We start from the raw sequence: 12,120 nt of genomic DNA, 5'->3' as shown, positions 1-12,120 counted from the left end.
TTTTTTAATTTAAACAGGCTACTTAAACCCTTTTTAGTTGAAGCAGCTTGTCTTGTCAGTAATAATCTGATTGATTCCAACATAAGAAGATAGACTCTGATAAAAGCTCAAGATGTTAGACAAATTTCATGGTCCAATAAACATAAATTTGACAGATGGAACTTGCTGGCATGGGATCTTTTCAATCTTATGATTCAAAACAGACCAGACATTTGTGTAGATGTTATCTTCAGACCAGCTATCTAGAATGGAATTGACAAACACAGTGAAATCCCATAAATTGCTTAGCAGCTGCAGTCAATTATATGGTTTTGGTATTCTTGGATATTTGTGGGTAATACAGCCAGCAGGAAGAACTGCGTGGAGCTGGCCTGGTACTGATCTGGTACTACCCAGCTCACAGGTCACACCAAATGATTCCAGCATCAGGCAGAGCTGCCCCACATCTTCCAGAGATATCACTTCTAAAGACTTTGGTGACAAAGAACACATCAGACCTCTAGACATGCTCAAGAGGAGAGAAACAGATTGGTAGCAGGCAGGATGTACTTCCATTTAAACTCTTAGGTGATTTTTCCACTCTTTTCTTAAAATAAACCTAACTATCACCATAATAATTATTCAGTGATCTTCAAATGAAGTGAATGACTGCAGATCTGACAGGTATGATAAAGTTGCAGTTTACAATCTAAATTCTGTGATTAATGTTGTGGTTATTGAAATTTTTTGTAAGGAGAGAATATGTGGTGGGACTTCATCCTGAAGAAACGTGCTGCCAGTGCACAAAGATGCGCAAAATTTAAGCTAAGCCATCAGTACATATGGGAATTCCAAACACACAAAGCTCTCAAAATCTTGCAAATGCATGTTTAGATATAGACATGGACACAGGGTTTGACTTGAGACCTTGGAGAAAGCTTCCAGACTTAGAATCATAAGTAAGAATGTGAGTTTAAATAGAGAGACATTAAGTTGTAAGAAGTTTTAAGGTTTTAAAGTTAAGATATAGAAGTAATTATGAAGGCAATAAGAAGTTTAAGGTATAGCAAGTAGTTCTGTGTGTCACTATATGACTGGTTAAAGAAGTCCGCACTGCAATGGAGATGTATAAAACAAAATAATTTGTTATTGGTGTGAAAGTAGAAACATTCTTTTGTGGCATTAGTTTATTGGCTAAATAACCTTTAAAAGACCTTGTGACCTGTAATCTTGTGACCACTGATCAAGAATATCTGGTGAATAAGATGAAGATGTACTTTCTCCTTCCTGAGACTGTAGAAGAAAAATAATAAATCACGCTTTGAAACATCTTTAAGCAGTCCCATCTCTCTCACAAAATCCTGGTAGGTACATATGTCATTAAACAAAGGAGAGAGATGTGAAGTCCAGTAAGGCCATGGACATTTAGATTTGCCAGGATATACAAAAATACTTGCAAAACACTGTAGAATGAGTAGTTCTAATATTATTGACATAATTTATCATTCTCATAATACTAATATTGAAGAGAATTCTGGCTAATATATCCTGAATTTTTTCTAGAAAGCAAATATAATCTCTTCCAGATTGGCACTGAGACTGGACAAACAATTCACACTTAGAAAGGCAGAGATCTATATTAAAATATTCAGCAAATTTACATAAAATGTTAATTACTTTAAGAAGGGATAATATATTTAATTTTTATAAAGCGAACTTCAAATAATTAATTATTCTTCCTCTTAATTCACATTTATACCATTTAGTCATTTTATCATCCCTCTAACATGCCATAAAGCTAGCTGTTGACTGCTCAGAAAATTGATATAGCAGTAGCAAAAAGGCAATATTGATAATATATAGCATTTCTTTTATATATTGCACCCCCACTCTGTGGGTATGTCATCATTTCTACAGATCCATTAGCTGGTATCAGGTAACATCTTTTTTTCTGTAATTGCACCAAAGGAGTCTTTTGTTATGACCTCAAATTTTTGTTTACAGAGAGGCAAGCAATCACAGACTGTTCAGAATCACATAAAAACTTTGGCACTCCACAAGTCACTCAGAAAACTGCATTTTACCAGCAAAAAGATGGCAGCAGGTACTTTAACTTGACCTCACATATTCACACAAAGAGCCAGCATTTGTGACTCCAATGGAAAAAAACACACTTGGTACAACAGTGTTTAGGTAGAGGAGAATTCTTTGCTACTAGAGTTATGATATCTTGGTTATATCTCATTCTGACACCTTAATTAGAAACTTAGACTCAATGCTTTTATCTTTTCTATTCTGTGATAAATGCAAGCAGAAGTTTAGTCAAGGTTTCTAAACATATTCAGACACTTCAAGATGCAGACGAAACTGTGTTAGGATTTACAAAATCTCATGGAAACTAATTAGGAATTCAATAGCCAGGTGCTTCTGAAATTCTAATTGGGCAGATATTTAAATTTTTAACAGCCTCTTTCAAATAAAAATCTGAGCAGTATAGGCTCTAGAAGAAGAAATAAAGATCTTTATTAAATCTTTTAAATTAAATTTCAAATTTAATATGCCTAGAAAATTTATTTTGTTGTTTATGTCTCTGATTCAGACTACTTTTCTCTATGTAGCAATGCAGTGAGAGTCTCCACATGCATTAATGCAATTCAGTGCTATTTATTTTTCATAGTGGCTTTTATATCATATACTCTAAAGCCATCCATTTTTTGTATGATAGGCTTTATGACAGTGAACAATGAACAATTGAACAACAGTAAAGAAAATATATTTTATTTTCAAAGTAGATAATTTGTGACATCTTGGGAGAAAAAACTAGTTGTTTTTCACTTTTGTCAAGTGGGTTGACACTGGCTGCCAGGTGCCCACCAAAGCTGCTCTATCGTCCTCAGCTGGACAGGAACGAGAAAATGTAACACAAGGCTCATGGGTTGACATCAGAGCAGGGAGGGATCACTCACAGTGTGCTGTCATGGGCAAAACGGGCTTGACTTGCAGAAATTATTTTAGTTTATGAACAATCAATGGGAGAACAATAATGAAAAATAAAACCAAATCTTAAAAACACTTTCCCCCTGTCAGTCCCTTGTTTGCAGACTCAAGTGCAGTCCATAACTCACTACCACCTTCCAGTGCAGCACAGGAGGATGAGCTGTGGTCATTTCCACACCTGTTGCCTCTCTCTCCTTCCTCCTCAGGTGAAGGACTCCTCACACTTGTCCCCTGCTCCAGAGTGGGGTCCCTCCCATGGGAGGCAATCCTCCATGAACTTCTCCAGAGTGTGGCCTTCCCACAAGTTGCAGTTCTTCGTTAACTGCTCCAGTGTGGTCCCTTCCATGGTGTGCAGTCCTTCAGGAACGACCTGCTCCAGTGTGAGTCCCTATGGGGTCACAAATCCTGCCAGCAAACCTGCTCCAGCGTGGGCTCCTCTCTCCTTGGGGCCACAGGTCCTGCCAGGAGCCTGTTCCAGGGCAGGTTTCACACGAGGCCACTGTTGGTCACCCACCTGCCACACCACACACCTCCATGGACCGCAAGGGCACAGCTGCCTCACCATGCCCTCCCCGTGGGCTGCAAGTGAATCCCTGCTTTGGCACCTGGAGCTCCTTCCCCCCCTGCTTCTTCACTCACCTTGCTGCCTGCAGAGTTGTTCCTCCCACATATTCTCACCCCTCTCTTCACTGGCTGCAATTGCTTCTGTGCTGTAACCTTTTCTCTTGTTTAACCATGTTATCCCAGAGGTTCTCCCATTGTCACTGCTGGGCTTGTCCATGGCCAGTGTGGGGATCAGTCCTGGAGCCAGCTCTGGATCTGTTGGACATGCAGGAAGCTTCTGGCAGCTTCAAACAGAAGACATCCTGGTGGCCTTCCTGATAACCAAACCCAGCCACAAAAAAACACTACAGTAGTATACTATAATTCAAGTATAATAGAAAAGTCTTTTGATGATGTTCCCAGTACAAAGTGAAAAAAAAAAAAAAAAAAATAAAATATTTAGTAGGAAATTAAAATATGAGAACCATGTAAGATTTGGTTCTACAGGTGCATATAACTATAAAATTAAAAAAATTCACTGATCATTAATTCAAAATTTCCATGTTATAAAAACGTAGTTTAAAAATAGGAAAAATAAATTTGATGTTTAGTGGAAAGGTAGTTTGTCTAGTTGTGGGCAACTGAGGGAAAATTTCCTGGCAATATTAAGATTAGATCTTGTGGATGCATTTTCAACAAAATTACCTCAACTGGATAACAAGTTTTTGGCATTCATATAATTGATGAGAAAGTATCTTTCTTGAAGGAGTTTTGGGAGGTAAAGGTTAAATGTTGGTGAATATAAAAGAGATGAATGCCTCAAGATTTAAAATAAAGTCCTTGAAAGCAGTGATGGAGTTTCAAATCCCCTAGTATGGTCAGTGCAGTATGTTCTACATTGATTATCTGATTACAGCACTATTCAATGTCATAGGAGGATTTTCTTTCAGTCTCTTCTTGCAACTTGTTACATTCTATACAAGATATCCATTATTTCTTTGGATCAGATTACCGTAACCTATAGGTTTAAAAGTATCTTGCAGATAAAGATTTTGAACTAAAAAAAATATCACACCCCATTTAGAAATAGATTCTCTTTCAGCTTTGTACTGAGGAATAGAAAGCTGCTGAGTTTGGGGCTTCTTTTTTTTTCCTTTTTACTTTTGATCAGAGCAGTGAGAGATTTTAATAATATTTTGCTTCAATAAAGTTCCTTTTTCAATAAAAAATTTTCAATAAATTCTCTTCGAATAAAATTCTTTTTCTGAAAGCTCACATTTACAGCCCCCAAGTTCCAAGAAAAGTTAACAGTCTCAAAAAACAATGGCTAAGAGAAGGTATTTCACTTATTATTAAACCTGTGTGTTCTGAAGTCTCTGACATTTTGTGTAATGTGAAACTACAACACTACATATGTTTAACTCTTCAAGTTCTCAAGGAAGAGAAATTAATGGTATTTTTATTCCTGAAGAGATTTGTATATCCTTAAATTTAAATGAAAAATCTTCCTGTACAAAACTGTCAAAATGCCACCTGTCAAAATGCCACCTTCCCAGGGAGAATTTCGACCACCTAGCTTCTGAGGTTTGCAGATGTCAAATGTTTTGGGGTTTTTTCATTCCAAAATTGCTAAAGAAATCTGCTCCATACTGATGGGCTACCGAGAAGACTTTAGCAGTGAAATAAAACTTGTTAATTGCAGCTGAAACCTGAAACAGATGTCTCTGTGACAGTATGGATTCTAAATTTAGCTAAGCCTGTCTAGACCTGTATTTAACTTGTATTCACAACCTGCAAAATTATTATTTTTATTATTTTTATTATTATTTCATGTAATTTTGAATGGGATAATGCTCAGTATCTTAAATCAGTCAGCTCCCTCTATTATGCAGAGATTACCTGAGGAATTACTAGTACACAGTGTGGGTATTTGCAGTGCCACAAACTTTACAAAACTGTCTGCAGTAAAGCTGTAACTTTAAAAAACCTTGGCTTTCATCCTTATATCACAACTCTGTATATGTTGCCACAGTGTTTGTGAAGAACTAATCTTTCATCTTCACATATGTAGGATACACACCTTAGTAATATATCTTGGAGTTGAAAGCCTGTATGCTTTCAGTAGAGATCATTCCAGTATGATACATTTAGTCTTGAAAGTATCAGCTCAGAAAAGCAAGATGATTTTTTTTTAGAAAACATGTCTATGTCCTCTGTAAAAGAGGGACAAAGAGCGCATATTCTACTCTTTCTGTAAGGAATATTGCATCCTTAATAAACACCCTCTTCACCCTGACAAGAAAGTTCTTTGGAGATATTTCAATATTTTATTAATATAGAAAAGAAAGTATATTATCTATTCAAAATGAGTTAGCGATATTTAGCAGAAAAACAAATAAATCAAGACAATGAGTATCATGTTTATGACAAGGAGACAAAAGTGTCAAGATTGTTCCTCAAAGACCCTGTTTTGTCTCTCTTCGTGCCCACTCTCCTAACTTGAGTGTGGTGAGACAGACTATGGTGTAGATTATGTCTGACCTGACTGGCGTGAAGAAAGCTCTGCTGAAGAAAATGCATTTTTTTAGATTACCATGTAAAACATACCCTTCAACAAGGAAGATTTAAACATCACTCTCTTGGTAATTTCTTAATTATATGGATAAGGTACATTATTTTAAACAACCTGTTATTAATCTATCATCTTTGGGACTATGAACTCTCAAGGTACCATAAGCAGCTAAAGAAAGACTAATCAAATACATTTTTAAGCTCAGTTCATCCTTCTTTATATAATTCAATATAGGGTTTGAACCTTATCACAGAAAATACTGTATATTTGTACAATATTAACAGTTGAGTTGATTAGTACTCTTTCCAATAAATATTACATGAAAACCAAATCCTAGCAGACATTTAGCTACAGCCTTTTATATTACTAAAATAAGGTAATTAACAAATTTTGGAATTCTTACATAAATACAAATAAGATTTTTTTCTTATTTTTAATTTCCATGTTATCTAACTTATACTGTTATTTCTGAACTAATTCTGCTGCTGTGCACTTGATATTTTATTTACTACACCATACTCTATTGGTTAACATTGCATCCACATTACTCAGAATACCATTTACACAGTGGATAGATTTATTCATCAAGCTTTATAAATGTGTGTGTGTTTGTGTGTGTGTGTGTGTGTGTGTGTGTGAGGCATTCACACTTGACTTAATACAGCAGTGAAGTGAGCACTTTAAGGGTGACAGGCACCTTGATTTGTTTTCAATTGACTACTTTAGTATGAGATGAATTATGCTCAAAAAAGTAATAATTTGTCTACTAGGTTTATGCATGCTAAAGATGACTGGCTCAGATATTGAGGATCTCACTGTAAATGCTGACATTTGATAAGATGTATCATCTCCCCCTTATCCACAACTGGATATAAATGAATAATTTCCAACAATCAGGAGGCATACTTGCTGTCTAATTACATATGTTGCATTCAAAGGAAAAAGGCAATAAAATATCTAGAGATAAATAATCCAATTAAATAAATAAAATTGCTGCTAATTATAAAATCTTGTTCAAATATTTTGTCCTGTAAAATAGCACAGTAAAATGATAATTTTACTATGAAATTATTGTAATGCTCAAAGTGTTTATTTCCTTTCAGTAGTGGGAGCTTAGGATTGTATAGGACATACGTGCTTTCCAGCTTCATGTTTAATTATATTCATTCCCACTATAACAAAGCCAGTATACTGAGAAACCCCTCTTGATGCTTGATTATCATCCATTTTTAAGTCGTTGTTAATTAACATTTCAGTAAAATAATCGTTGTATTTTATTTATTAATGAAATCAAACCCTTTCTTATGTGAAAATATCCCATTACCTATCTATTTCACTTTTATGACCAAGACCAATACTTAATATAGGAACGTCCATGTCAACATTAGCAACTAAGAGAACATTTAAGCAGGTGTTTCAAAAACTTAATTTCTGTTTGAATGCCCCCATTAAAATGATTGATGAAATCTTTGATGAAACAATAAACACTTCCATGTAGGTGCCAAACTCAAAGTGACCAAGATGTTATGTTGACAGATGCAGTAGATCATGTTCCAGGCCTTTTTTTTTTTTTCTTTTCCCTTTTGACAAGAGCTAGTTAACATTTCAATCACCTAGGAATTAGGAACTTTGAGGACCATTGACCGGCATCAGCACTAACCACTGACCTTGCCAACACAGTAGCTAAATTTCTGAAGCTGCCTACAGAACTTCTCAGTCAACTCTGCAGCAAATGTCAGTCTCCATCTCTTCATTGAAAACAGGCTGTAAAGAAAATGATTCATTGCACTCAACTTCGTATCTGAACTGGGCATTGCAGCAACTAAAATGGTATGTACTTTGCTTACTTAAATGATATAAATTAAACATGAAACCAACAACAACACATTCTTCAGCACTGGACCACAAGTCAAATTTTATTTCATATATACAAGGTTTTTTTTTATAGAAGTAAGCTTGGTCAGCCATCTGTAGTCTTTAGGTTTTGTAGTATCATAGGAAACTTTGTCTAAGCCCTGCTGTGGAATGGTATTGCGGGTTTTTTGTGGTCTGATAGTTCTGTTGGTTAGGGAGTGAAATTTTAGCAGAATACTTCTCTCTTAAAATCAGATCTATTTGTAGACTAAAGCCTCAAATACTAAAAAAACATCATGCAACCATACTGTTTTCTTCTGATCCAGTACACTATAGTTTCAGGTGTTATTCTGAGAATAAATACCAGGATCAGAGGCTCCCTGGGCGAAGCTGTCCAAGCTGCCCCTGCAGAGCAGGGTCTCTGCTCTGTGCCCTTGACCATTTCATGATCCAGGGGTGGTCAAGCATGAGCAGGTATGGACAGGGTGGGAAAAGTGGAGGCAGTAGCTTGGCTTGTCAACCACTGCACTCATTGGCACTTTCTGCAGCCCTGTGGAAGCAGGTATGGAAATTGCAGAAATACCCAGGGAAATGACCTACGCTTTAGCTCTGATAATACACTTCGCAAGCCAAGGCTTGTCTCACATGGCAGATTTGTGAATACAAATGGAAACTTAAATCTACCCTGTGGATCAGCTTATAAAAGTAACCTTTGTAATATAGGGAAAAAAAATTCTCTGGTAACAAGACTGTACTTTGACCAAGATTAAATATATAGGTAAATACTGTGGTATTTGCATTGGTTTAATGTGTGGCATTGAATTCCAGTAGAAGGTGAAAAATCTAACTTCTTTTCTTTTTGTAGAAATTACAGCCAAAGAGATTATTACCCCTGAATGAGCAACACCAAAATGTATTAAATAAGATACAGCCCAAAAAACAAAGATGCATTTCTGAAACATGCCTTCCTCCTACATAAGGATAAAATATTGGTATGGATACAGCTGGTATTGCACTTCCTGACACCACAGAGAAAGTTTATACTTCAGGGAATTTTCAAAGACAAAATAGCAAGAACATGTAAATAAAATATAAACTATTTACCTTCATACTGGAATTTTTCCTTGGTAGGTGCTGTCATTTTCTTCAACAAAATGACAGGCCATCAAACAAGGAATTCGTGTTTTCCAGAGTTACATTTGTTCTTTCTTTCATGGCTGATATGTAATTTTAAATGGTGGAAACCTTTTTCTTTGTTATTGATCTCAAATAAGGTGTTTATTGGAAGCAGAAATATTAGCAACAAAACGTGCTGGAAGGACCTTGTACCAACAGCCTTCTCTGAGCTTTTCTCATGCTCTGGAAAGAGAACAGTGAAAAAATTAATACAGTTGAAACATCTACGTATTAAAGAATGTAAGAAATCTGACTTCCCTGAGTTCCTGTGATCCTACAATGCTTTTCTGGCAAGTGAGGACCATCAGCCTTTCCTCTAACTGCTAAAAAATTGAAGAAATCCCTCTCTGTTCTTCTCTCTCATCTTGGCTGCTGCCAGCAATAGTGACACGAGCTCTTTGCTAGGGTGTGCTTGCCTGGCAGGCAGCAATGTTTGTGTGCTTCTCCCAGGAGGAAATGTTTCTCTGCCTGTGTGCACAGCACTCAGGGACTCCCAGGATAGGAAATGACCCATCAGTTTTCAGGACTGACTGGAGGGTCTGCAGGAACAGTAGCAAAAGCTGGCATATCCAAGTAGCCACAGAGGCTGGGGAGGCATCTGAGATTTTAGGCAGACAGTTTTCTCTCCACTTAATTCACATTTAGACAATTATGCTCACAAATGGAAGGAGAAAAACTGTTTTTAAATAAAAACCTGACCTTTGCAGACCTGATGACATTTGCCAAAGGGAACTTGCCTTTTTCTTAACATGCCTTTTTCTTAGCATTTTTCAAGCCTTGATTACAGTGTATTTTATATAGTCCAAAGTTTGTGGGAGAGAGAGAGAAAAAGGAAAGAAAGGGAGGAAACGAAGATGTTTTTAAATATATACACAAATTTGAACACAAATGCTGCATCTATAGCTGGATTTAGAAATTAAAATTGGAGAGGGTCTCTGAAGTCATTAAGACAAATCCCCCCTGTCATACACATTTTACTTTATATTAGCACAGTGGCATCTTGCTTACAAATAAGCAGTAGCACGTTCACATGCAGCAACTTTGTTGATCAGAGCTGTATATTATACATTCTTCTCATCACATATCTATTGACTCATGCAGATGCACTGTGCCTATTATTTCCCTCCTACATTCAGTGGGATGAAGGAAAAATGAGTGATGTAGAGCTCCCAGTAATTAAGTTTTCTTAAACTAGTGAGCTAGTACATCAAAAGTTAAAATGACCATAAACTATATTGTGCTCCACTCCAAACTATTTTCTTTACATTTCTACTGCAAAGCAAGGATGTTGTTAAATTAAAAAATGTTTGTTTGAATAAATTTAAGTAGGTGCATACATTATGTTATTGCTCATTTTCAGAACTTTCATGTCTAACTCCGTTGCTCTTTAATTTTTGTTGTTAGGGTGTGGTTTTTTTTGCTAAGTTTCCAGCTTTTGGTGTTGCATTTACAAAGAGAGGCCACTAGAGTGCTGCAAGCATCCATTGAAGCTGCAGTTGTGTACATTTACAACCAGTATTTCAGTTTCAGACATACTTTTAATATACATTTATCATAAATACTTTTTTTAAAAAGTAGATTTTGGTGCTAAGTAAATACTTTTAAAACTTTAAAATGTCTAGCTCAGATCTGATGTATGTGTATGTGTATGGAAAAGACACATATGACTGCTTACCATGTAGTTTACAGTTCCATAACAGTTTAGAGGATTGACAGTTACATTATGTACACCACTGTGATTTAAAGGGTTACCAAATAACCACTGTTAAGTACCCATTTTCTTGTTTAGCTGTCCATAGCAGTATTGATGCAACTATAATATGAGTGCCACAGGTTTGTTGTCAGTTTCTGAACTAACAGAAGATACAGACAAAACTTGTTTCTGAAATCATCACAAAAATCTCAGTCCTTACTCAAAGTTTTGGCCAAATCTGTCAAACAGAACAAGTCCAAGAAGGAGTCACAATTTTCTGTGCCAAAAAGGATACCTTTTCTTTCCCTGGGACAAGCCCTGAATCCAGTAAAAGAAGACCCACTCATCCCAGACGTGACATAGAATCACAAAGTCATAGATTCATAGAATCATAGAATAATGGAACTGTAGAATACTGTGTGTTGAAAGGGACTTCAAAGATTTTCTAGCTCCAGTCCCCATGCCACGGGCAGGGACACCTTCCACCAGACTGGGTTGCTCAAAGTCCCATCCAACCTGGCCTGGAACACTTCCAGCAATGGGGCATACACAATTTCTCTGGGCAAGTTGTTCCATTTCCTCACCACCTCCCTGTCTGCCTATTCTAAACCTAGTCTCTTTCAATTTAAGGCCATTCCCCCTTGTTCTATTACTACAGACCGTTTTAAAGAATCCCTTTCAGGTTTTTTAAAGGTCCTCTTCAGGTACTGGAAGGAGCTACAAGGTGGAACCTTCTCTTCTGTCAGCTGAACAAGGTCTCTTAGCCTGAGGTGCTCCAGGCCTTGCATCACCTTTGTGGCCTCCTCTGGACTGACTCCAATGGGCACACACTCTTTATACCGAGGGCCCCCGAGCTGGATGCAGCACTGCAGGTGAGGTCTCACCACAGCAGAGCAGAGCAGAGGGGCAGAATGCCTTCTCTGGCCTGCTGGCAACGCTGCTTTGGGTGCAACCCAGGAGACAACGGAGACAGCTCTGGGCTGGGAGTGCTGGGCCCAGCCTCTCGTTAATCAACACCCCCAAATCATCTCAGCAGGGCTACTCTCCATCTCTTCTCCATCCAGTCTGCGTTGTATGTGGAGTTGCTCTGAGCCACATGAACCCTTCACTGGCCTCTTGAAAATCATGAGGTTTTCATGGGCTCTCAGTACCTTGCTTGTCCTTTCCTGCCTGTGATTAGTCCCTTTACAGCAGCAGCTGTAGGATTAGTAGCCTGACTGGGAGAGATGATAGGAGCCCCTCTGCTATAGCCTATTAAGTGTTGAGGAGAAGCCAAGGGCCATCTCATGTTTCTGTGGTTTTAAGG

The 12,120-nt window shown here is 37.3% G+C and overlaps 1 long non-coding RNA gene across 2 annotated transcripts; it reads right to left on the bottom strand.

Moving 5' to 3' along the window:
• Window positions 1-1,593: 1,593 nt before the first annotated feature.
• On the bottom strand, window positions 1,594-11,811 carry LOC111943839 (uncharacterized). Of its 2 annotated transcripts, none has more exons than XR_015282887.1 (5): window positions 11,475-11,811; window positions 9,050-9,304; window positions 7,759-7,855; window positions 3,616-3,854; window positions 1,594-3,445 (listed from the first exon to the last, which is right to left on the bottom strand). It is a non-coding gene; the product is annotated as an uncharacterized LOC111943839 (long non-coding RNA). The 2 variants fall into 2 exon arrangements; XR_015282888.1 differs by having other exon boundaries at window positions 3,616-3,923; window positions 11,475-11,802.
• Window positions 11,812-12,120: the final 309 nt, after the last annotated feature.

This window comes from Cyanistes caeruleus, chromosome 2, assembly GCF_971803275.1.
Source record: "Cyanistes caeruleus chromosome 2, bCyaCae1.hap1.1, whole genome shotgun sequence".
NCBI classification, from domain to species: Eukaryota; Metazoa; Chordata; class Aves; order Passeriformes; family Paridae; genus Cyanistes; species Cyanistes caeruleus.
Note: the sequence above shows the minus strand (reverse complement) of the source record. Positions and strands in the feature narration are given on the sequence as shown.